General features: G+C 39.8%; 1 long non-coding RNA gene across 1 annotated transcript in view; it reads right to left on the bottom strand.

Moving 5' to 3' along the window:
• LOC130707424 (uncharacterized) overlaps positions 1-27,471 on the bottom strand; it is a 120,196-nt gene that overhangs the window by 52,848 nt on the left and 39,877 nt on the right. Inside the window, exon 3 of the long non-coding RNA XR_009007321.1 lies at positions 20,505-20,653. This is a non-coding gene — a long non-coding RNA (uncharacterized LOC130707424). The remainder of the gene's footprint in view (positions 1-20,504; positions 20,654-27,471) is intronic.

Raw genomic sequence — 27,471 nt, 5'->3', positions numbered from 1 at the left:
GATGAATTGGGAGATTGGGATTGACATGTATACACTGATGTGTATAAAATGGATGACTAATAAGAACCTGCTGTATAAAAAAATAAGTAAAATAAAATTCAAAAAAAAAAGCAATTGTGAAAGTAGAGAGCCTTCCTGGTAGCAGACAAAAAGGATCTCATTTTCTGCTGCAGGAAGGCATAGAAATCTGAGGACCAGGACTAGAATATAATCATCAAAGGAGCCAAACTCTGAAGAAGGTTAAACTCCTAATCAAGACAGATCTTCTATGTTAAGATTAGGGCCCTCGCTAGGAAAAATAGGACCCTGACACATTGAATAGGTATCTAAGTGGATGTCCACAAAAATCCAAAATCCTTAGATTCCCCAAAACCCCATAGACTACAGAAGTGCCTGTTCCCCACCCACCATCGAAAGCTAACATCCCTCTCCTCTTGCAAGAGGAAAATGCGGAGGCCTTCCCTCTGCAAGACAATGTATGCCTTCCTCAGGATACATGCCTTCCTCTCATTCTGGTCAGTTGACTAATAGCTAAGATATTTTTTTAAATTGCCACTTTTGTTTTTCAATTGAAGTATATTTGATTTACAATATTATATTAATTTCAGGTATACAGTATTTTCATGGATTATACTCCATGAAAAGCTGTTACAAGATAATGGCTATAATTCTCTGTGCTGTACGATATATCCCTGATACTTATCAATTTTATACATAGTAGTTTGTATCTGTTAATCCCATACCCTTAACTTGTCCCTCTTTCCCTCTCCCCACTGGTAACCACTGGTTTGTTTTCTATATCTGTGAGTCTGTTTCTATTTTGCTATATACATTTGTGTGCATTATTTTTTAGATTCCACATATAAGTGATATCATACAGTAATTATCTTTCTCTGTCTGACTTATTTCACTAAGCATAATATTCTCTAGGTCCATTTACGTTGCTGCAAATGGCAGAATTTCATTCTCTTTTGTGGCTAATATTCCATTATATAAATATACCACATCATCTTTAAGGTTAAGTTGCAGCATAAGCAAGCAAGGGACATATCAAACCTAATAAGGGAAGGAGGAAAGTATACATTCCCAGCATACAGGATTTAGAATCCTGGCAAGGACTCCAAGAGATAGTGCAGTCTCTCTTCTCTGTACCTGGCCATCTACTTAGTGTAGAAAGAGAAGTGGCCCAAAGTTGGAATACATATATGAACTCATGGGCAGTAGCAAATTGCTTGGCTATTAGGACCTGGAAAGAGAAAAATAGGAAGATCAGAGACAAGGAAATCTAGGGTAGAAGTATGTGAATTAATATGAGAGCATGCACAAATTATAAAAATTTATATCACATGATCACACCCACCAGCAGCATCCAACACAGAGAAAGTACTAAAGAACCATGTAGCCAAAATGACTCAGCCTGTTAACATCAGCCAGCCTTTGTCATTGTCCATCCCAAAGCTCTGTTCATTCTGGGTGTATGAATAGAGTAGCTGAGGTGGTAAGAATGAAGGCTATACATATGTCCAAGAGCATGGATTTCCCCTTACCAAGGCTAAGTTAGCTACGGCTGCCACTGAATGTCCAACCTGCCAGAAACAGAAACATCCCGGTTGTGACGTCACCCTTTGAGGAAGCCAACTTGCCACTTGGTTTGCCTTTCTTGCTAGTAGGGGCTTAGCCAGCATCACTATCCAAGGGTTTATGGAGCGTCTGATCCACTGGTGTGGGATTTCATATAACATTGCATCAGGGGAACTCATGATAGAGAAAACAGGTGTGAAAGTTGGCCCATAATCATAGGATCCTCTGGGCATATCATATACCTCACTACACAGAAGCTAGTAGCCTGAGAGAGCACTGGAATATCTCTCTGAAGGCACAGCTGAAGTTCCAGCTCAGTGCCAATGATTTACCAGGATGGAGTGTCATCCTCTAGGACTAGTATGCTCTTTGAATCAAAGGCCTTCATATGGTACTATATCCCCAAAAGGAAAAACACATGGTTATAAGAAAAAAAAAAAAACACATAGTTATAAGAAAAATGCATGGTTACAGGAAAAAAAAGTGGTCCCACCTCTCACCTTTCCCAGTGACCTGCTTGAATAATTTATTCATCCCTTCTCTGCAGCTCTGGATTCTGTGGGTTTACAGATTCTGAGTCTTAAAAAGAGAACATTTTTGCTAATGGTAATAAACCCTCTGACTACAGCTTGGGCATTCAGGCTCCTTGTGGTAAGGAACTATTAAGGTTCCTTGCCACAAGGAGCTGGCAAGAATAGGAGTCATTGTTTTGGCAGGGCAGCTGACCAGTCATCAGGTAGTAGGGCTGCCATTACATTGTGGGGCATGGAGGAATAAGTCTGGCACCCAGGTGATCCAGTTGCGCATCTCTTGGTCCTTCCTTCCCAACTATAATGGCAAATGGGCAAGCACAGCAATCCTGATTTGAGAAGGGCATGGTGACTGGGACTGAGACTCCTCAAGGCTGAGGGTATCAGTTATGCCACCAGGTAAGCAACTGAGACAGAGATGCAAGATGAGAGAGAGGAAAATCTAGAATCAATAGTGGAGGAGGGAGGCAGTGAGTATGAGTCGTGACCTTGAGACCAGCTGTAGCATTGGACTATAGTTGGTCCACTAACTTCCTGTCCTCAGTTTATCCCAAGAAAAGTTTACAAGCATCCTGAAGAGCTGCTTCCTGAACGTATATTAAGAAGTAATCTGAATGGAGCAAAGAGTAGACTGTGGTAGACACCACCCAGATCCATCCAGATATTCCTTCAGTAAGAGATTCTTGTCCCAGCCATTTGGAATGCTGCCAGCAGACAGCCATCAGCTGTCAGCCCCTTCAGCGTTGTCTTAACTGCAGAGAGAGCTCTCACTCGAGGTTATTCCCATGCGAGGTTGCCCACATCTGATGACTGATTGATACAGGAATACAAAGGCCTGGTCATCTCAGTCAAACTCAGGACAAATCTGAAGGGCCATTCTAGTTCCAGAGATCCCTGTGGAGTTGACCAAGGCTTTTGTTGGGTCTGTGTCTCAGCTTAACATCTTCTTCTTCCCAATCCTGTTCCCTTTCCCAGCCTTCCAGGCATGTTGGTCCCAAGGACACTCCATAATAAATATTCCGACAAGATAGGATTTGGAGAAATCCATCTGAGTTTCTCAATGTACCCTAACAAGATAGGATTTGGAGAAACCATGAGGGTCCCTGTATTACTGTATGATATTAACTCCATCTCAGAGTTTCTCAGTGTACCCTAACCTGCAACAATGAGAATGACTGTAGAGAGAAATAACAAATTCTGAGTCATTTGCCTACTGGAGAAAGAAAATACTTTTTATTTCTGAAAGCAATATGACAGTAGGGAGTTAAGGAGCCAAGAATAGCTCTTTAATGGAAGTGAGGAGGGAGAGAGGCTGTCCAAGCTTTGTATTCCTCTCCACTAGAAGTTCTGTCAAGATGTAAGGGATGAGGAGTGGCATGTGGGGTAGCAGGAAAGAGAAGAACTGGCCATGTGACCAACGCTGTATATGGTGCAGACCTATTTATTGGTTGTCATGAAGAAAGATGTCCTATAATGGTTTCTGGGTTTCTGCTCAACCAAGATCTACATAAAGCTTTTACTTGAGATGGAGGAGAGGCTCAGGGAGGCTACCCTGGGTCAACTCCAGAGCAACCCTGCCATTTAGATAGAAAAGACATAGGCATATCCTCTTCTCCATGCTGACAGCTCTCAGAGGCAGCTCTTGACCCCAAAGACCCCAAAGACCCAGAGAATCACAGGATCATGAATAAGCAAACACAGGAAAGAGTGCAGCCACCAATGTCTTAATAGAGATTGTAACTGGCCAAATTTCCAGCTCAAATGACCATAATCTTGGCAGACAAGTAGAATTCTGAGGACAGAAGGAAACCTTCAAATGTTTATGTAATTTTCTACAAGGGAAGAGTTTGCTGATTCTAGGAAGGGCGGGCCCCCCAAGGCTAGCTGTCCAGCTCCGGTGATTACTCTGAGCCTTAATGCTTTGGAAATTCACCTTTAAAATTTCTTGTCTGAGATTTAATGCACAATGGACAATTCATTCATTTCCTCCCAGAGGACCTAGCACATGTGAGTGTCTCCTGAGAAAGGCAATTATCACCTCAAGGTGGTCTGCCTGAAATGCTTCTCTAATACTGATTTAGAGGAAATCAGCCCATGTGACTGTCTCAGGAGGCTAATCACAAGATTGAGAAACAAGCATCCTGAGGAATTTTCACAATATACTTCTCAGTGAAGCACACACAACTTCAAAACCCAGATAATGACATCCTAAATTCTCTGGTTTTCATTTATTTCCAGTTGCAATTTCCAGACTACCAGAATTTCTATCATTTTGTTATTATCATCGTTAAACTCATTTCTTTGAGGCCTGAAATCTTGTTTACTTTATATTATAAATGCACAGAGCTATCCATACTCAGATGGCTCCTAGAAAAGGCATATTCATGATTTGTAAGATGGGATCTTTGGAAGCTATATTTATACTGAAAAGGGACACTGAAATGGTGGGTGAGGGATGGAGAGAATATAGCTCCAAGTGTTTTTTCTCTGGAGGCAGTGATCCTATTACTGCGTATCCCCATTCCGTGGGGCTCCAGTCCGGTGCTGCTTCTTCCGTGATGTACTCCACACCAACCAGTCTGATTAAGCCTGTTGTGTGTCTGTGACTTAGGACACTTGCTTTTCTTCCATCATAGCACTTACTATAGACTTCCTGTTGATGGATCTCTCCACACTTCCTCAAGGACAAGGACCATGTATTCTGTATCTTAATTAGAGTGCCTTGCACGTATTAAGTATTGTTTATGTACTATTGAAATAAATCCAAATGATGTGATCGTGCTATAGGAATGGTTCTTCCAAAAGATAGAAAAGTGCAGAATAGAAGGGCATATTACCCCTTGTTTTTAAAAAATATTTAAGCCAGCTCTCAGGATTATATATTTCTATATAATTACTGGATGTAAGCAATTGTCCTTTACTATAATTTTCCATCTCAAAATTGAATGCTTGCTTTCCAACTATGTTTTTCAATAGAAATAATATAAAAGATGAAAGTGGTAATGTTTGTGAGATGTTCTAAGGTCATTTTTAAAAAGTCTTCAGATATTGTTTCTTTATTGGGAATAAAGTCAGTTTCTCCTGAAGGACATTCACATCCATAGAAGCAAATGGAAAGGTGAAGTCATGGGGGAGTTGATATATTGGCGATAAATCAAATAAGGCTGAACTACACATGTTAGGGAAATATCAAAAGCCAGGAGCTTAGCTACAGAAGCTTGTTACATACCTATGTAGGTGGGAAGCACACCAATAGCAAAGGGCATCCTGGCAGAGAGCAGGAGAGCAGTGTTGAATGTCATGTTATAGAACAAAGGGAAGCACTTAAGTTAAGAAATATAATAATCGTGGAAATGAAAACTGAACAAGGTGAGCCAAGAGCAGTTCTAAGGAAGTTGAGTTGTAGGTGAAAGCATCCAGGTTGGGAAAACAAGAAAAACAAATCTCAGAGAGGAGGAAGAGGTAGAGAGCAGTTTAGGTAAATATTAGTCAAGTCAGGAGAATGAGCTCTGCCTGGGAACAAGGGCTGCTGTTCATCTACCCACGTGCTGAGTTCGTGCCAAGGAGGATATAATGTGGAAACCTGCCTTTCATGCAAGTCAGCTGCCCACAGCCATTGCAAACAATGCTAAGTCCCAGTGAGGGGCAAAGAAATACCATTCAGCTGTCTTTGGGAAAAAGAGTGGTTATTTTTATAAAAAAACAAAATCTATAGTGTGACGTGGTAGCGATGGAAAAAATATGCCTTAACTTGAATTTGACTCCTAGCCAATTATATGAGAGTCAAAAAACCCATGTGATGGTGACACTTCCTGCAAGCTGTTATCATTCAATTATTTTGTAATTTTCACCTGATGGTATGAATTCTTTCTTTCCCACCGCATCTCACTGCAACTCATACTTCCTCTTATCTATCTTGCTGCCACAACTGGAAATGAGGCTCAGAAAACAGGGGCCCTCATGGTTTCTCCAAATCCTATCTTGTTGCTGTTCTCTTGGGCATCAGAGGCGGCTGACCTGGAAGAAGGCAGCTAAGGACAGGAAAGAGATGCAGTGTTAGAACCTCAAAGGCTCAAACAAAATTCTTCCCATTTTAAATGACTGAGATCTATAAAGACGTAATAATTTTCTATTGCACCAAAGCTCATGGTAATAAATTGGTGATTACAGAGAGGAACAAAATTAATGATTTTCAACTTTGGGTTCTATATTCTCCTTAGTTAACCCCTGGGCTTGACCTAACTGGAATATCTCTTATGGAAATGAAAGCATGATGAGACTAATGTCAGAGAATACTTGGTATCCACTAAACTAAATCTATTAATGACACATTAGTGTTATAGGTTCAAGAACACTAAGAAAGATATGTTTTTGTTCCAAAACAGTAGTGTCATTGTGCCTTTATATTTTTGTCCAGATTTTTGTTCCACTGTTACCTGAAACAAAGATCATGGTAGGTAAGGTGATTCACAGACTTATAATGATATTTTGATATGCCTGGGCCAGGAATTTACAAATTAAGTGCTTAAACTGATTGGTGTAAAGTTTAAAAAAAACAAAAAGTTGAAAACAAAGAATGGCAAAGTCCGGACTCTGAGATTTGCTATTTTATGTTCTACACGGCATACAAAATTGATTTTAGTTCCTCTTCCTAGATCTGGCACCCAGCTGGCCCTGTGTTAAGAATCTTAAGCATGTTAACCACACACACATCAAAGAAATAATTATTCAGTATTACAGGGCTCCTTCCCACTGACTCAGCAAGCTAATCACCACCTCCTATCTCACTACCCAGTTACTACCATGTTAAAGGCAAAGAGGTTAAAGAGCAAAGCATCCCAAAAGTTGACCACCAATGATTCCACTCTCTGGACATATACCACATAAAAATATGTCAAATGTCACAAGCTTTCTGATCCAATTTCAACAGGTAATAACTTGAGCAGTTTTCGATGAAGTTATGCTCCTTAGTTTTCCAAAATATCTCACAAGAGAGTGTCTCATTAGTTTTGTAGATTTTTCAAAGATGTATTTTAGTTTTTTGTCTGCTTGAAATTAGAATGGAGTTCTCTCTTAAAAGTCATATCCTTCTTTCTTTATTAAGAAAGCCTAATTATTGCTCAAATCCTTGGATTGAGGATTTACCAGGAATTAATGAAAAATAAAATCCTTCCACTTAAACCTAAAACCTGATTCTGATTGGGCACCACAACTGCATTCAAAACAATAATCATTAGCACGTAAAATAAAAGCTTAGTTTTAATCAAGGGATCAGTTTAATGGAGAGTAATTAATTAAACTACCATAAGCAGAAGAAAAGGAAAGAATTACTCGGGGTATTGATTTAACCTCAGACCTTACTCTCTATAGCAAAAGGATGGAAAACCAATTGCCAAGGGGAAAACAGAATCATTGTATCTTCAAAACTAATTCTCACTGGCTGAAGTAATCAGCATTACAAGAGAAGTATGTTTGGCTTACCAGTGTATTTCAACTCCTAAATAGTAAATGCTCCACATCTTTTGGAAGTCTGTATATCATTCCAGATGGTCCCTTTGTCAGGATACCAGTTGTATTTATGTTGTAAGTGGTGATATTTCCAAATAATTTATTCATGACTATATATATGTATATATACACACTATATATGTAAATATATAATATACACATATAATACGTATAATACATTAATATATTTTTATAATATATTAATATATATATAAATCTAAAAAGACCAAAAGGACTATTACTATCCTACTGAATTAAATAACAATGAATTATATATATAATATGAACGATCTACTTATTCAACAAATATTTATGTAATATCAGATGTTAGAATCTCTCTATCTTCAGTGATAGATTATACACCTGCCAAAAGCAAAATACATGCAGCTTACAAGGTTGAAGTTAGCACATAGTTTTGGTCTTCTGAGATTGAATTTAAAGCAGTTTAACTGTGTTTGAAATGAGATATCTCTGAACAAGGTTTGGTCTCCTCCATGGACCAATGGTTAGTAAATTTCTAAATTGAACATTTGGAGTAAACATTGTAAAGAACATCATCAGAAGGAAAGCTAATGGATTGTGACTCCGTTCCCCAGGAAAGTAGTAAAGGGTCCTGACAATAATTGTAACCCTCACATTGGGCAAAAATATCTTCCTGGCAGAGGCTCAAAGTTTTTCCAATTGAGTCATTAAGAAAATACTTAGATCAAAAGTTGCTATTGAAACTGTTCTTCAGAAGAGTTCTGATGTCAAGCAGGAAGAAATGGACCCTGTAATGTTTGATGCTTTGGGACTTAAAAATAGCAAGACTAAAGTACAAGAGCATGTTGCAGGGGAAGAATTCTATAATACGTTTGAACCAGATGAACTGCTATGTCTTCACCGTCTCTCATCGCTGTGATTCAACTCTATTGCAGTTAAGAACACCATCAAAATAAAGCCATGTGGGAACATGACCAACAGTAACAACAAAAATAATAATACTCTGAGCTCCTTCCTTAGATGAAAGGCTCCATGTTTTTACAAAGCACTTTGCAAACATTATCTTCTTCATTCTCACAACACCCAAGGTGTGTGGAAGGTAAGTATTATTATCCCATTTTGCAAATGGAGAAGCTGAGGTTAATGGAGTTTGACTTGCCCATGGCCACAAAACAAAACAAACCAGCAAGGGAATCTAATCCACTGACACTCATAAGTAAGCTGCTAGAAAACCAGACGCCCTGATGAAATATTGGGGGTCCAGATAAAATTTGCCCCCTCTATGTAGCAATGATAAAAACAAGAAAAATGGAATAAAATCACAATTCTATGTAAAGGAATTAGAGCAAGATGATATGAGGTTTAACAAAGGTTAAAACACATGGAAAGAAAATGAATTAGGGCACCCTCCTGAGTGATGCCTTTACATACGATAAAAAGAGGAAGCAAGAAAGTCAGGCTTCTGAATTATGTGACATTATTTAGAGAAAGTTCAGAAGAAAATAAACAGAAGGAAAGCCAACTGCCTGCTATTTCATTAAGATGATAATCAGACTAACTGGAATTCTATCACTCTAAATATCCATCTCTGTATTTTCAAACAATAGTCTCTGTGCATGATACCAGTTCTGCATTTCAGCCTTGGAGCAAATACCTGCACTATCAAATCACAAAACAGTTACTGAACTATAAATGAATGAGCAAATGAACGAATGAATGGAGAGATAAAATAATTTTTTAAAGAAAGAACATATATGGCTCATTCACATCTTTGGGGCGTGATTAAGACTTGCTGATATAGATAATAGCTAAATCAGACTTAACTCATTGTCCAAAAGGACAGGAAAGGACTAACGGAAGAAAAATGTCAACAATGAACGGGGCTGTCATTTTAGGAGGGCCAACGTTTTCTAGATTGCCTCAGGCAGCAGTGTTTCTTAACTCAAAGTGCAGCTAAGCTCATGCTAGGCATGCACTCCACACTGCAGCTCCACCTGAACAAATTGAAGGCACTTGTCCTTTCAATCATTGTGAGCATGTTACCCGTACCCTTTGGGCACCAACTATCAGGGCCTGTGCTTCAAGGAGCCACGGAGAGCTTTAGTTCTCTGGATTTAGACTGTTGAGTCAGAAGCAGGGATGGGCGGAAGGAAGAGATAGCCTGGCAGAGTCTTGTAAGCATCTGTGCACCATGTGTGCACTAAAAGGGACAGCTACATTAGCCTCTCCTTCTTTCCCCTTGGATGTATGGGGATTTACTGTCTGTGGTTAGACATCTGCCTTCTCAGATGGGAATGGCTAAAATAGGAAGAAGCTGACTAAGTAAACAGAGGCAGGGCCATTGCAATTTCTGAGGAATTAATGTTCATTTTTTTTACAAAAAGTTTTTACCACATGTTGGTTTTATTTTTTTTTCTGTTTCCACTCATAATGTATTAGTCTTTAGAATCAGCAAACATGTAAAAACAAAGACAATAAGCCTAATACCATTCTGTGTACATAGGACACTATCACTCAACAGACCAGTGCATTCTTATCACTGGCACAGCAACAATACAGCCTACGGTGGTAAGAAGTGTGAGAGCTTCAAGAAGTCCGGAGCCTCTGCTCCCTCCTGGACTCCACACTTTCATCTGTAGGCACTACATTGCCCAAGTTATTAATTCTTTTAAGTCCAGCTTTCATCCTGATCCACGTAGTTATTGCCTTTACCATTTGTCTATACAATAAATATATATTTTATAATTATATAAACATTTGTTTCAAACAACCCAATCCAAAAATGGGCAGAAGACCTAAATAGACATCTCTCCAAAGAAGACATACAGATGGCCAAGAAGCACATGAAAAGATGCTCAACATCACTAATTATTAGAGAAATGCAAATCAAAACTACAATGAGGTATCACCTCACACCAGTTAGAATGGGCATCATCAGAAAATCTACAAACAACAAATGCTGGAGAGGGTGTGGAGAAAAGGGAACCCTCTTGCACTGTTGGTGGGAATGTAAATTGATACAGCCACTATGGAGAACAGTATGGAGGTTCCTTAAAAAACTAAAAATAGAATTACCATATGACCCAGCAATCCCACTACTGGGCTTATACCCAGAGAAAACCATAATTCAAAAAGACACATGCACCCCAATGTTCATTGCAGCACTATTTACAATAGCCAGGTCATGGAAGCAACCTAAATGCCCATCAACAGACGAATGTTTAAAGAAGAAGTGGTACATATATACAATGGAATATTACTCAGCCATAAAATGGAACAAATTGGGTCATTTGTAGAGATGTGGATGAATCTAGAGACTGTCACACAGAGCGAAGTCAGAAAGAGAAAAACAAATATCGTATATTAATGCATATATGTGGAACCTAGAAAAATGGTACAGATGAACCAGTTTGCAGGGCAGAAATTGAGACACAGATGTAGAGAACAAACATATGGACACCCAGCAGGGAAAGCGGCAGGGGGTTGGGGGTGGTGGTGGTGGGATGCATGGGGAGATTGGGTTGACATGTATACACTAATATGTATAAAATGGATAACTAATAAGAACCTGCTGTATATAAAAAAAAATTACTAGGAAAAAAAAAGCATTTGTTTCTATATTGTATATATTTAGATATTTTACCATGCGTTGTATATCAGCACATATATACATTTATTGTATACACACAGATTTATTAAGAATTACATTTTTCACTGTGGTGAATGCTGTGGTGAATTCTGCTTCTTTGCCCTCTCTTTCGCAGGGCTGATTCCCAAGATCACTACCTAACAGATGCCCTAAACACTTACCTCCCTCTCAGAATCTGCTTTCCAAGGATTTCTCCCAACATGCAACAACGATATTAATCAGTGTTTCATACTGAAAACTCAAAATGATTAGGTAATAAATATATTAGTCCAAAGGCTGGACGTATCAAGGATGCCATCGTAATGCCTGGATTTTTGAGAGATGTAGGGTGGTCTTTATAATTCGATAGGAAAATAAACCTTCCAAATGAATTCCATATTTTTCAGAAATCTGCACATAGGATTTTAGGGATCCTATTTGGAAATAAACCCAAATGTTATTTTCATGTTCTTGGTGAGAACACTGAATTCAATACTAAGTTATTCTTACTTGCAGTCCATCATGAGGGTTGCTTACTAACAGATAGAAAATGCGGGGTAGTAGAAGGAGACCTAGGCTTAAATACCAATGCCTCTACTCGTGACACAACCTTGGGCAAGTCATTTAACCTCTCTGAGTCTCATTTCCCTCATCTGTCACACAAAAATTTATAACAAAATGAAATACGTTATGTAATCTGTCCAGCTCAATGCTTGGCACATTTATGTTAGCTAAATAAATGTTTGGTTTCTTTTGACGAAGAGTAGTGTTACCTTTTAACTTCACACTAAGGGAGGTTCACATTACAGTAAGACTATAGGGGAATACAAAGAAGATTGATATATATGTATGGTGTGACAAGATATTTCTAAAAATCTAGAAGGTATGGAAACTTCATTGAAACTTTGTCAGATGTCCCAGACTCATGCTTTCTACCTTCTATTTGTCCTCACCATATCTTCTAAAACTTGATTATTCTCTAAGAGGCTCATGTATGTTAATTTCCTTCTTCATTTTAATCAAGGCCCCATGACAGATAAATAGCTTCTAGTGCCTATCAGAAGTGAGTCCCTCATATTCATTCATTCTGCTAGAGATCTTTGAACTTATGGAATAATTTTAGTAACAATGCTCTGAGAAACATATTTGGACATTGAACTCTATTCTCGTTCAAACATAATCTCAGTTTCCTCAAACTTAACCAACTTGATGGATTTCATTATTAAGCACTCAAATCTCACTGACTCATGCCCCCATTAGCTGATATCCCTTCAAGGCCCTTCCATTTCTCCTCCCATCTGTCTCCCAGGAGCATCTATAGAGAGTCTTATGTGCTCTCACACGCTCCCTCTACAAGTCCTCTCCTATTCTCCAGGAGCCCTCACGGTGGCCCTAGAAGCCTCTTGAGAGTGCCACCTATGACTGCCGTTCCCGCCATCCCCCCCATGACAACCTTGACACCTGGGCCAGGGAGCCTCTTCTGAGATCCACAAGGCAAACACTTAAGTAGCCCACACCCCCCTGCGTGCCCTGGAGTCTTCAGTGCACTGAAGCTGTGTCATGCTGGGAGCTGTGGAAGGTGAGGCTGGAGAGGCGGGCAGGAGCGAGGCCCTGTTTACCCTGCTAAGAAGCTTGGGCTGAGCCTGTAGTCAGCAGGGAGTCAGCTAAGGGTTTAAACAGGAGCTTAACGTATATATTTGGATTTTAGCAACATCACTATCTGACATATAGAGGATGAAACGGAGGGAAACTGCAGTTGCTGAGTCAAGAGAGTGATTATGAGGATTCTGTAATGGTACAAGGAAGAGAGAGGGGAGGCCTCAGCCTAGGCAGTGGCAGTGTCCCTGCGCTGTGCAGAAGGAGGGCTAACCTCTCTGGGCTGCGCTTACTAGCCTTCCATGTCGGCTGCTTTCCCATTAGCTTGGGCCCCTGGTAGTTACTGTCAGGAGATGGGGAAGCAGGAGGAAAGGAAAATCCAGTGTATTTCACCCTCCCTCTGTGGGTCTCAGGTGACACCTCCAGCAGCTGCTGCATCTCCTCCTTGGCACGTGCACAGGCCCTAATTCTGGCTTCTGCCCAAGGATCCCGCCCTGGGCTCTGGGAACCCCACTTCCTCCTTTTGTCCCTCCAGCCCAGGGTTGATTGTGGCTTCCTGCTGTGGTTAACATCTGAGTTGCTGCTTTGTCTCCTATTTGGCTTCTCATCTCTTCCACCATCTGTATAACTGATTTGCCGTACAAAAACTCTCTTTTAAAATATCTGGAGAGGTTTTTCCTCTGGTTGGACTCTGATTGATACAGGAGGAGATACATTTGAGAAATATTCAGGTGGCAGAATCATTGGGACTTTATGAAGATTTCTCGTATCACTTAACTCAAAATTGTTCTCACTCTTTTGCACATTCCTGAACTGAAGCTTATTGTATTGATTCCTTAGCTAGCTGGCTATTTGCAGTACGGCAGAGGTGGGAAGTTGTCAAACTCCATGTGACAATAATAAAAGATCAAAAACAACGGGTGCTGCACGGGTAGGGCAGACAAGCCTCCTCAGGGGGCCCACCTTCCACAGGAGTCATCCACTGTCTGGTCCCCCAGGCTTCGGACTGCCAGCCTCCACAAATGGGAATGTGAACCCGACCCAACTGGATGCCCCAGACATCAGTACTTGATTTAGAACATGCTACATGAAGACCTAACAGAACAAAGTTAAGGTACCATTTCGTTGGATGGAATCAGAGCAAGGAATAGAAGACACAAATGGCCAGGAAGGAAAAGGGCAAGGAGATGATGGTGAGCACAAAGATGCCCGGGCTACAGAGGATGGCACGGCTCGAATGAAGACAACGCCTGGCCTGGCCAGAAAGAGGCCTGGAAACACGTGGGCACAGATGCCCTGTGCGATGCTGAAGATGCTGCCCTGCCTACGCAGTACAGGAAGGACACCAGAGAGAAGCCACGTCTCTCCTAGAGAACTGGTCAGTTTGCAGCTAATAAAGCCTTGCTGGGGGTTGGCCAGACTGACGGGCATTTTATTTTATTTTTTCATTAAGTAAACTTTTTATTTCAGAATATTTTCAGATTTAGAGAGAAGTTGCAAAGATAGTACAGAGTCCCCATATATCCCTCACCCATTTTCCCCTACTGTTACTGTCTTACGTTACTATGGTACGTTTGTCACCAACACTGAAACCGACATTAGTACATGACCACTACTAAACTCCGCAGTTTACTCGAATTTCACTATTCTTTCCTAATATCTGGCCCCCTGCCCCTGAGGATCCTACTATATTACATCTAGGGGCATTTTATTTTTATTTCCAATCTATCTTAATGCTTACAGAGAAAAATACTTGCCCTTATTTATTTTATTAAAGGGGTACTCTAATAAACAAACAAACAACAACAGCAACAAATCATTAAAACGTTTCCAAACTTCAGTACACTTCCTCAAAGAGGACTAGGGTCAATTCTCTTCCTTAGGAACGTGTACTTGGTCAGAGAACACAGGAGTCAAACTACATGGGTTCAAATCTCAGTCCACCCCTTTCTTTCTGGGCAACCTTTGAAAAGTACATAAGCGATTAATCCCTCTTGGCTCTAGTTTCCTCATCTATAAAATGGAAATAGTGACAATAGAGGTGGGATATGGGAATTAAAGTTAATAGTACCTACACTTACAACAGTGCCTGGGTACAGAGTAAGCACTGACTTGATCTTAGTTGTTATTACTATTACTATTGCTATATGCTTCCAGAGTATTCTATATATCTCTTTTCTTGACACTCATCTTACTTTTAATTATGTGTTTCACATCTGCCTTTACTTGTAGACTATGATCTTCATGAGTTCAAAGACGTTCCTGTCTAACTCCAAGTAGATGCTCAGGAAATAATCACTTAACTGTTTTACATGCTGAATGCAGAGCCATCAACCAACCACATGAAATGTAACAGCTTGAAGGAAGAGAAAGTGAACAAGATGAAGTTAGATAGATAATGGAGAGACACATACATACATACACACACACATACATACATACATACACACCCACCCACCCACACACACACACACACACACACACACACAGGTCAAATGGGGGCAAAATACATTTTGTTTCTTGGCCATTGGTATATAATACCATGTCCTTGCTCATATTTAAACCCAATTTTTCCTCATGTGCTACAATATGCTAAAAGAGAATGTATTTTTCTGAGGTTAACAATTAAGTTCAGAAGGACACCACCTTTTCGAGCATTGGTAATAAAGAATGGCAGAGGGAATTCTGGATGTAATTCCCAGCTATTGCTTTCTGGTGAAATTGGCATTAGGAGTACACAAGAAATGAACCAGTGTTCTATTCAAATGACTTCAATATTCAAGTTTCTTGACAAATGCCCTGAAAAACTGAGTGTGCTTCATGTATAGATGCACACTTGGGCTCTGGGAACCCCAGGCACAGATGTCTGTAAAGCTGTGTATATTTCTGCCATAAATGCAGCTTTAAAATGTGCTCCACCCCTATCCAGACCTCCAGACAAGGAACTTGTTAAATGCATTTTTTTTCTTTCCTGTAAGTTGCCTTCACCTTTGAAATATTGCAAAGTGGCTGTCCCACAGGGTGGAGGTGGAATCAGCAGCTGCAGTGCCTCTTACTCCGTCATCTCTTTGGTATGTTGCTTCCTTTCACTCTCATGTTGGGAAAGATCCCACCCATCCTTTGCATTCCTCCTGAGCAAGTTGTGTCAAGGAAAGGCGAGAGAGGAAGCTATTCCCATCCTCCAGGGTGTAATCAAAAGGGAAGGTTTTAATTAGTTTCTCAGGATGTTCTCAGTTTCTGCACAGAACAGCCCTTCCCTTCTTTTGCATCAGAGCTCTTCTTGGATTATTCAAGAAACACACACAGACTCACAGACATGGAGAACAGGCTTGTGGTTGCCAAGGGGGTGGGGGAGGGGGAGGGATGAATTGGGAGTTTGAGATTAGCAGATGTAAACTATTATATAGAGAATGGATAAACAACAAGGTCCTACTGCATAACACAGGAAAATATATTCATATCCTGTGATAAACCATAATGGAAAAGAATATGAAAAAAATGTATATGTATAATTTAATTATAATTGAATCACTTTGCTGTACAGCAGAAATTAACACAACATTGTAAAGCAACTATAATTCAATAAAAATAAATTTTAAAAAAAGAAACACAGTTTTGCTCTCTCAGGGTTAAACTCTGCATATACAAATGTAACAAAGAGCCATGTAGCCTGTCTTTCCTAGCACTTATCAAGTTGTAATTTGTATAATTAGTTGATTGGTGACCATCTCTCCCATTATGCTGAGGATTCCATGAAAGCAGGGGCATGTCTGATTTTGGTCTCCCTTATATCCTGAGCACCAAGCAGTGTGCCTGGAACATATTAGGCACTCAACAAATAGTTGAAAAATAGAGAAAAACCATATGATCATCTCAATAGATGCAGAGAAAGCTTTTGACAAAATTCAACACCCATTTATGATAAAAACCCTCCAGAAAGTAGGCATAGAGAGAACTTTCCTCAACATAATAAAGGCCATATATGACAAACCCACAGCCAACATCGTCCTCAGTGGTGAAAAACTGAAACCATTTCCACTAAGATCAGGAACAAGACAAGTTTGCCCACTCTCACCACTATTATTCAACATAGTTTTGGAAGTTTTAGCCACAGCAATCAGAGAAGAAAAAGAAATAAAAGGAATCCAAATTGAGAAAGAAGAAGTAAAACTGTCACTGTTTGCAGATGACATGATACTATACAAAGAGAATCCTAAACACGTTACCAGAAAATTACTAGAGCTAATCAATGAATTTGGTAAAGTAGCAGGATACAAAATTAATGCACAGAAATCTCTTGCATTCCTATACACTAATGATGAAAAATCTGAAAGTGAAATTAAGAAAACACTCCCATTTACCATTGCAACAAAAAGAATATAATACCTAGGAATAAACCTACCTAAGGAGACAAAAGACCTGCATGCAGAAAATTATAAGACATTGATGAAAGAAATTAAAGATGATACAAATAGATGGAGAGATATACCATGTCCTGGGAATGGAAGAATCAACATTGCGAAAATGACTCTACTACCCAAAGCAATCTACAGATTCAATGCAATCCCTATCAAACTACCACTGGCATTTTTCACAGAACTAGAACAAAAAATTTCACAATTTGTATGGAAACACAAAAGACCCCGAATAGCCAAAGCAATCTTGAGAAAGAAAAACGGAGCTGGAGGAATCAGGCTCCTTGACTTCAGACTATACTACAAAGCTACAGTAATCAAGACAGTATGGTACTGGCACAGAAACAGAAATATAGATCAATGGAACAGGATAGAAAGCCCAGAGATAAACCCACACACATATGGCCACCTTCTCTTTGATAAAGGAGGCAAGAATATACAGTGGAGAAAAGACAGCCTCTTCAATAAGTGGTGCTGGGAAAACTGGACAGCTACATGTAAAAGAATGAAATTAGAACACTCCCTAACACCATACACAAAAATAAACTCAAAATGGATTAAAGACCTAAATGTCAGGCCAGACACTATAAGACTCTTAGAGGAAAACATAGTCAGAACACTCTATGACATAAATCACAGCAAGGTCCTTTATGACCCACCTCCTAGAGAAATGGAAACAAAAACAAAAATAAACAAATGGGACCTAATGAAACTTAAAAGCTTTTGCACAGCAAAGGAAACCATAAACAAGATAAAAAGACAACCCTCAGAATGGGAGAAAATATTTGCAAATGAAGCAATTGACAAAGGATTAATCTCCAAAATTTACAAGCAGCTCATGCAGGTCAACATTAAAAAAACAAATAACCCAATCCAAAAATGGTCAGAAGACCTAAATAGACATTTCTCCAAAGAAGATATACAGATTGCCAACAGACACATGAAAGAATGCTCAACATCATTAATCATTAGAGAAATGCAAATCAAAACTACAATGAGGTATCATCTCACACCGGTCAGAATGGCTATCACCAAAAAATCTATAAACAGTAAATGCTGGAGAGGGTGTGGAGAAAACAGAACCCTCTTGCACTGTTGGTGGGAATGTAAATTGATACAGCCACTATGCAGAACAGTATGGAGGTTCCTCAAAAAACTAAAAATAGAACTACCGTACAACCCAGCAATCCCACTACTGGGCATATACCCTGAGAAAACCGTAATTCAAAAAGAGTCATGTACCACAATGTTCATTGCAGCTCTATTTACAATAGCCAGGACATGGAAGCAACCGAAATGCCCATCAACAGATGAATGGATAAAGAAGATGTGGTACATATATACAATGGACTATTACTCAGCCATAAAAAGGAACGAAACTGAGTTATTTGTAGTGAGGTGGATGGACCTAGTGACCGTCATACAGAGTGAAGTAAGTCAAAAAAGGTCAGGAAGAACCTAGTGGCAAGACGGGAATAAAGACACAGACCTACTAGAGAATGGACTTGAGGATATGGGGAGGGGGAAGGGTAAGCTGTGACAAAGTAAGAGAGTGGCATGGACTTATATACACTACCAAACGTACAATAGATAGCTAGTAGGAAGCAACCGCATAGCACAGGGAGATCAGCTCTGTGCTTTGTGACCACCTAGAGGGGTGGGATAGGGAGGGTGGGAGGGACGGAGATGCAAGAGGGAAGAGATATGGGAACATATGTATATGTATAACTGATTTACTTTGTTATAAAGCAGAAACTAACACACCACTGTAAAGCAATTATACTCCAATAAAGATGTTAAAGAAAAAAAAAGAAAGAGAAAAACAAATACTGTATGCTAACACATATATATGGAATCTAAAAAAAAAAAAAACAAATGGTCATGGAGAACTTAGGGGCAAGATGGGAATAAAGATGCAGACCTACTAGAGAATGGACTTGAGGATTCGGGGAGGGGGCAGGGTAAGCTGGGACAAAGTGAGAGAGTGGCATGGACATATATACACTACCAAATGTAAAATAGATAGCTAGTGGGAAGCAGCCGCATAGCACAGGGAGATCAGCTCGGTGCTTTGTGACCACCTAGAGGGGTGGTATAGGGAGGGTGGGAGGGAAGGAGATGCAAGAGGGAAGAGATATGGGGACATATGTATATGTATAACTGATTCACTTTGTTATAAAGCAGAAACTAACGCACCATTGCAAAGCAATTATACTCCAATAAAGATGTTAAAAAAAAAGGTTGAAAAATAAAATAATAAACATGTGATTGAAGAAGCTTCCACTATAGCAAACAAAACAGCCCCTGAAGCATACGTTGCTCTCAGAGACTGCTTCCTCACAAGGATCCTAGAAGGAGAATGGTTGATGATATAGTCTTTTCCATGTACCAGATACTTTTGTAAGTGCATCACATTTGTTGTAGCCAATAAGTTAAATAATTCTTCTAACAATACTATGAGCTAGATTCTGTCATTATCCCCATTTTACAGGTGAGAAATCTGATACAGAGAGAGAGAGAGTAGGTCAGTGAAATTTCCCAAGGTCAAACAGCAGCTAGTGCAGAGCCTGGAAGAAAACACAGCCCAGTTGGCTCCAGAAACTATGCACCGACTCTCCATGGGATCTTGCCTCCTGGGACACTCTGTAGACAGTGCTTTGTAGCCACAGAGCACAAGTGGCATAAAGTGATCATAGTTCAAACTGGCAAAAAAAATCAATTCAGGTCTGGACAGATATGGATAAATTTATAACCCATCTTCTTCATTTAGGGCTGTCCACACACTTCAGATTTAACAAGGTGAAAGACTGTGTTATATACATTTTACCACAATAAAAAAATATATTTTAAAAATGGATCATAGACATAAAACCTAAATCTATAAAACTCAAAGAAGAAAACTAAGAAAGCTTAAAAAAAAAAAAAAGGATTGTGCAACATCAATGGCAAAAATAAACAGATGAAAAATTCTCTCTTGAATGCCTTTACTATCAAGTACACTCATAGATATTTAGTGAGTCAAAAATCTGCCTTTTCTTCCTAAAATATCATCTTAAGAATAGTTATTACGTGAAGATATAAATTAACTGTCTACTTCACTCCGAAGACTCCATGGAATCCCAAATGACCAAAGAATAGAGGTTAAATCCCATTGAATTAAGATTTCTGTATGAAGAAATGTCCATACAGTACTACAAAACATACATTCCAATTCCAAATGGGGTTTCAGACACAAAGAAATGGGCAGGAAAACATTTCTCTCACCTCTGAATTTCCACTGCACACCACGCCATTTTTCTTGTTCTTGACATTTCATGCATTGTATTCTAAAGGCCATGCACTTGTCTTATCTCCCCGCAAAAACTGTAAAGTCCTTAAAACAGGAACTGTGTCTCACAGTAAAAGGCAATGTGCTGGAAAGAAAAGAACAAGATTTTTATTAGTAAGTGAAATTACCATTTACTATTTGTACAACCTTGGGCGAATTATCTAACTTCTCCCATCCTTGTTTTATTCATCTATAAAATGAGGTTAATAATCGCATGGAGAATTATTAGCTAGGCTTTTAAAAGAGTACTTGAAACTTTAGTTAAACATAGCAGATTGAAACATATATGGTTTATTTCAGAAACACATTAAAATTTCAGTGATAAACAAAAACTTCTCAAACTGATAAGGGCAAAGAAAGCAAGGGAAAAGAGATAAGAGAGAGAGGAGAAAAAAAGAACATATGTTTAGAAAGCAATGGACTGATTTGTGGTAACTGATTAGCCAGACCAGCAAAAAGGGAAACTCTTCAGCAAATAAAGTCACTACGAAGGTTCATTTGCACTTCAGGATCTCAGAAGGCTCAGGCTTTGGAGGCAGGAGGAACTTTGCAAGTGAGTGTTGGTGGGGTGAAAACAACACTGATTGAAAGTCTTTGTAAGGAGAGTGAAACCCTGGAAACATTCTGTTCCTCACATACCCAGGTATCTACCTGGCTTAACTATGAATAATGTTTATGTAAACCTAGCAATGTATAGACTGAATATTAATCTGACCAAAAATTATAATTTAGATTATAAACACAGAGAAAGTAGAAGTATGTGTTTGGGGTGAGAGGAGGTATTTAAGGAAGTTAAACCATTGTCTTCCATTGTAGAATGTTCACAGGCAATATCTAAATGTGACAAATAAATAAATAGCAGAACAGTGTATAGCATTATGCAAAACTATGGAGCAAATACCAGAAGATTAAAGGATTAAAAGTGGTTTCCTGCAGGAGATGAGAACTGGGATGGGCTAGGTGAGACAGGGGCTAGTGTTTTGCATTATAAGCCTTGAGGAATGATTTCACTGTTACGTCTATGCACATTTTTGTTTTGTTTTGTTTTAACATTTATTTTTCTTTTATTTTTTTTATTAATTTTTATTGGAGTATGGTTGCTTTACAATGTTGTGTTAGCTTCCACTGCACAACAAAATGAATCAGCCATACACATACAGATATCCCCTCCCTTTTGGACTTCCCTCCCATTTAGGTTACCACAGTGCCTTAGGTAGAGTTCCCTGTGCTACTACACAGTATGTTCCCATCAGTTGTCTATTTTATCTATGTACATTTTTTAATCATAAAAAGTATTTTTAAAAAAATGAGTGCTGGGGGACTTCCCTGGTGGCGCAGTGGTTAAGAATCCGCCTGCCAAAGCAGGGGACACGGGTTCGAGCCCTGATCCTGGAAGATCCCATATGCCGCGGAGCAACTAAGCCAGTGCGCCCCAACTACCGACCCTGCGCTCTAGAGCCCACAAGCCACAACTACTGAAGCCCGCGCGCCTAGAGCCCATGCTCCGCAGCAAGAGAGGCCACCACAATGAGAAGCCCACACACCGCAACAAAGAGTAGCCCCCGCTCGCCGCAACTAGAGAAAGCCTGCACACAGCAACAAAGACCCAATGCAGCCAAAGTTATATATATAAAAAAAAGTGAGTGCTGGGCTACAGAAGGCAGTCAATAAACATCAGTGGCAGCTCTCTTAATCCCTGTTCATTTTTCTTTCCCCCACATATTTATTTATGTTCATATTTATTGCCCTGTAGGTTCTCATTCAATGTTTACTAAGGAACTAAGCAAACGAGCCATCAGGTTCACGTACCAAATCACCAACAAAATCTTCGGAAGGGAATAAAGTATGGCATGCATTTACTGCCTTAGATTTTATAATATAAGGAATGAACCGTCACCCAGGAACCAAGTGTTCAACAGTTAACGGTTAGTCTTCTTACCAGAGGGACAGAGAAAGAAGCTGCTATATATAAGAAATCAGGTACCTGTTCTAAAGGTGTGGCCTGTGAAATATGAGAATTATGTTCAACTTGAAAAAACTCCCTTAAAATATTATCAGCTACCTAAAACTGACAGATTAACCTGACAGCGTCAACCCTTAAAACAACCTTCCCTATCACCGCTGTTACTTGGGTCCACATTTCCCCGCACCCATCCCCCACCTCCCACAAGCAGGGTGCTGATTGGTTTATCATTGGTATTGATCAGGTGACATAATCCCTGAGTCTGGGCATATTTACTCTTGGGGAGCCTGATACACAATAGCATATTCACAGATGTACTCAGAATTTATGCAGCACAAACAAGCAACCATCACTTTTCAGAACCAGTTTCACATTTTGGCTTTGTATTTAGTGCTGTCTTCTCTCAGGGGTTTTCCATCCCTGTAGTTCTCTCCTCCAGCATCCTTTCATTAGGATGAATGAGGACAAAGAGATCAGGGTAGAAAGAAAAGCAGAGATCCACATGGGCAAGTCGTTTACTCCCACGGTCCGCTCAGCTGTTTCATTTATTTCAGGACTCCTGCCTGCCACTGTCACAACTTCACTGAAGCACAGATCAATGGGGGTCAACGGTCTGGACCTCAACCAAGGAGAAACGCCATGGTTCCATTACTTTGTTTGCATGTTTGCTTATTTGTTGAAATGCATGAAAGAAAAATAGCATGAGGAGACCATACAGCAGATCTTTTCCTTTCCTTTTCTGAAAAATCCAGATGACGCGCACTTTTGAAGAATTTTTCAAGTTTTATTTCCAGTAGCAACAAAACATTAAACTCTCACTCCCAACAGCCTCACATGCTGCTTAGCAGAGCTGGTGATTTATGATAAACAAACAAACAAACAAAATTCCCTCAGAAATACAAAACCCAGTCAAACAACAAAGGTTCAGATTGAACTCAAGCCAAAACAACAGATGCCTGGTACCATGTACTAAATGCCACCAAACAGAGGCTCCCATGGAATGCATGAAGGAGGGAATTCCAGAGACACTGAGTCAGCCAGAGACATGGGAGCCTATTTGCCACTGTTGGGCATGGCAAGGGGCATGGGAAAAATCCCAGGTGAAGAGTTCAAGTTTTGCCAAATCTATTTTCTTATTGAAAATCTTCAATGATAGAAGGTTTCTAATATTGGCATAATTATCTAAACTCTGGGTTATATTGTTTAATAAGAGTTAAGTGTCCACTTGAAACTAGTATTGTAAATCTACATACTTAAAAAATTTTTTTTGAAAAAGAGGGTAAGAATGGCAGTCCAAAAGAGACTAGAAGATTTGCAATTATAGAAGAATGTTGGTGGATATGAGCTGTGAATTAACCTAAGCCAATTTTGCTGTTCATAATTATGAGATTCTTTTGGGGAGGTATGTCCTATAGTAAGAGGTACGTGAGTGTTCTTGGTCTCCTTCCTTCAACCTTGCTACCATGTATGCTAGCAAGTCTCAAGCTGAATTCTGCTATACAAACATTTATCATCAAGCAGTCACAAAAAGTTATCATACAACCGGTACTATAAGCATTATATAGTTCCAGCGTTCTAAACTTTTAGGTGCTTGGACCACATCCTGTATGAAAAGTTCCCCAAAACAAATGCAACAGTATTTTAGAGGCAGGATTTAGCTAAATTCTGGCAAATAAGCACTCCGAATCAGCAAGCTAACTGGAGATTGTCAGAGATAAGCCTTGGTACCATGCTGAAGGGCACAGACTGCGTGGCTCTCTACATTTTTATGCCTCATCCATGTAAGAATGAAGATTGTTTCTTTAATATTTCTAGCCAGTCCACATATCCAAACACCACTAATTTCATGAATGGAAACCTATTTCTAATATTTGCTATGCCACTTTACAAACTGACATTCGTTGGGCAGCTGAACTTCTTACGATAGCTAACCATGGAGCAGAATCTTCTAATTACATGCTAACTAATAAATCATGTACTGGGTTGAAGAGTGTCCCTTCAAAATTCATGTCCACCAGAAATTTGTGAATGTGACTTTATTTGGAAATAGGATCTTTGCAGATATAATCAAGTTAAGATGGGGTCATATTGGATTAGAGCCCACTTATAAGGACTGGTACCCTTATAAGAAGAGGGAAATTTGGAGGCAACCACATACAGAGACAAGAGCACTTTGTGAAGACTGAGGCAGAGATTAGATTGATGCATCTAGAAGCCAAAGAATGTCAAGGATTGTGGGCAACCACTAGAAGCCAGGAGGGAGGAATGGAGTATATTCTCTCTCAGAGCCTCCAGAAGGAATCAGCCTTGCTGACACCTCAGTTTTGGTCTTCTAGCTTCCAGGCCTGTAAGAGAATAATTTTCTGCTGTTTTAAGCCTGTGTGTGGCAATTTGTTATGATAGTCTTAGGAAACTAATATACCATGAAATATGCATTTCCCACAAGGAGTACTAACCACACCAGGGAGCAGATTGAAACTAACCATTATATATATCACAATGTCAGTGATGAAGTGTTTCAAAGTAAAAAGTTAAATAGGCAACATCACAGTATGCTAGTAGCATTGATATATATTTATATTTATATATTTTAAACATATATATATATATATATATTTAAACACCTATATTTTGAACAGCTCTATTAAGCAGCTAAGGGCACACGAAAGATGTGGATCACCTTTACATCCTCAAGCCCCAGATGCATCCCATGTTTTCTTAGACTTAGAAGACAGAATGGTTTCTACCTCTTCTTTTTTTTTTTTTTTTTTTTTAAAGCCAGAGAGAAGGGTTTATTTAAGGGGATGGTTGGATACACAAGAAAAAAATCTTTCATGGGAAAAATTCTCTTCATTTACCTTGGATGTTTTCTCTTACAAATGAATCAAAATCAGGCGGTCAAAGCCTACTTAATAAAATACAAAATCCAATTCATAATAAACCTCTTATCAAACTCAGAAGATGGGAGTGATCTAGACTTGATCAAACATGTCTGAGAAAAGTACAGGAAACACCTGCTTAATGGTCAATGTGTAAAATATCCCCTTTGAAGCCAGGAGCACGGAGGCCGCCACCCACTTACTTGCTCCTTACTTAGCGTTTTAAACGTGTCCTGCTTTCTCCTTGTTTCTATTACCCCCTCTGCCTTTTGTTTGATTCATCAAATTTTCTTGGATCCACCTGTTCCTAAATCTGTTTGGAATTATTCATTCTACTCCATCTCCTTTAGAAGTTACCAGTGGGGCCACCTGCTTACAAATGCCCAGGGTTCCTCTTTTCCCTCAGTTGAGCATCTACAGGATTCCAGGACTAGAATTTCAGTAATTTTTAGCTCCTCTGAACTCCTACATCCCCCAAATTTCGATGTCAATGCCTTCTGGAGTTTGTTTTTGTTTTTTTTTTTTTTTTTTTAATTTTATTTGTTGGCTGCGTTGGGTCTTCGTTGCTGCGCGCGGGCTTTCTCTAGTCGCGGGGAGCGGGGGCTACTCTTTGTTGCGGTGCGCGGGCTTCTCATTGCAGTGGCTTCTCTTGTTGCAGAGCACGGGCTCTAGGTGCGCGGGCTTCAGTAGTTGTGGCGCACGGGCTTAGTTGCTCCGCGGCATGTGGGATCTTCCCGGACCAGGGAACGAACCCATGTCCCCTGCATTGGCAGGCGGATTCTTTTTTTTTTTTTTTTAATTTTATTTATTTATTTATTTACTTATTTATGGCTGTGTTGGGTCCTCGTTCCTGTGCGAGGGCTTTCTCTAGTTGCGGCAAGCGGGGGCCACTCTTCATCGCGGTCTACCTCTTCTTTTCCAAAGAGCGTTGGAGTCTTTATAGGGCATAGCTCATTCACAGGTAGTTTGCCATTGATCAACAGACACCATTTGCACTGCTAAAAGAAGCCAAACCCAATATACAAAACATCACCAGAAGTTCTATTTTTTGAGATGAAAAGATGAAGATTTATTTGAAAAAATCCTTTGTGATGTCTTTTTTCTACTGCAGGAACACCATAGAATGAAATAAACAGCATCAATCCGTGGATAGAAAATGAGGAATACAATTTATTGTAATTTATCTGCATTATTATTTATAGTTTCTCAGCACATACACATTTTCATTTAAATCCTCATATGTTTGTGCCAGTTCAATCTTTGCTCTTAAATCATCCTAAGTATAAGACCCAGTTCTGAAATTTCTTGTCTGTGTGACCTGGAGAAAGCTGTTTGATATCATACAAACAATGATAATGTGCACCTCCCAAGCTTATCGTGAGGATTCAATGAGACCACGTACGTCATATGTGAATTTCACGTAGTGCATAACGTGAGATAAATATTTGCTTCTTTTCTCCATTGACAGATATCTTAAATTTTTGGTCAGATCTCATTTGTTTCCATATGGAGCCCACCATTTTCTGTTATGGGATCGAAGACAAATGAAGGCAGGAGTGAAAGGCACGGAGGCTCACTCTCTCCTTCAGGTTTGCCTACAGACTCCCCAGCGCTGTGGAGCAAGAATGGGCGAGCCCCCAGCCCCGGAATAGGCAGGGCCCTGCAGGGTGGGAGGGCAGTGCACTGATTGCTCCCTCGCCTTCCTCTGCAGAGGGACAATGGCTGGAAGAATATTCGGGTGGAATCGCTTCAGGACAAGCTCAGTTCCAACCCTACACCGCCACCACCGCAACAGCACGCCCGCACCTCCACTCTTAAGACTAAAACTAGAATGAGCTGAATGTGCCGCAAAAGTGGGGCTTCACGGTGCAAGTTATGATCACGGCACTGCCCTGCTCCAGTGGAAAACTTAGGAACCTGAGAGAATGGGTTGCAATCCAGGAGCTACCTTTTACCACCTGTGTCATCTTAAGAAACATATTTGAAGCTCCTCAGATTCAACTTCTCACCTGAAAAAATGGAGCATTTATTTCCCCTGTTGTTGACTTGCAATGAGGATTA

The sequence above is a fragment of the Balaenoptera acutorostrata genome, chromosome 2 (genome assembly GCF_949987535.1).
Source record: "Balaenoptera acutorostrata chromosome 2, mBalAcu1.1, whole genome shotgun sequence".
NCBI lineage: Eukaryota > Metazoa > Chordata > Mammalia > Artiodactyla > Balaenopteridae > Balaenoptera > Balaenoptera acutorostrata.
This window is presented reverse-complemented; position numbering and strand designations above follow the sequence as displayed.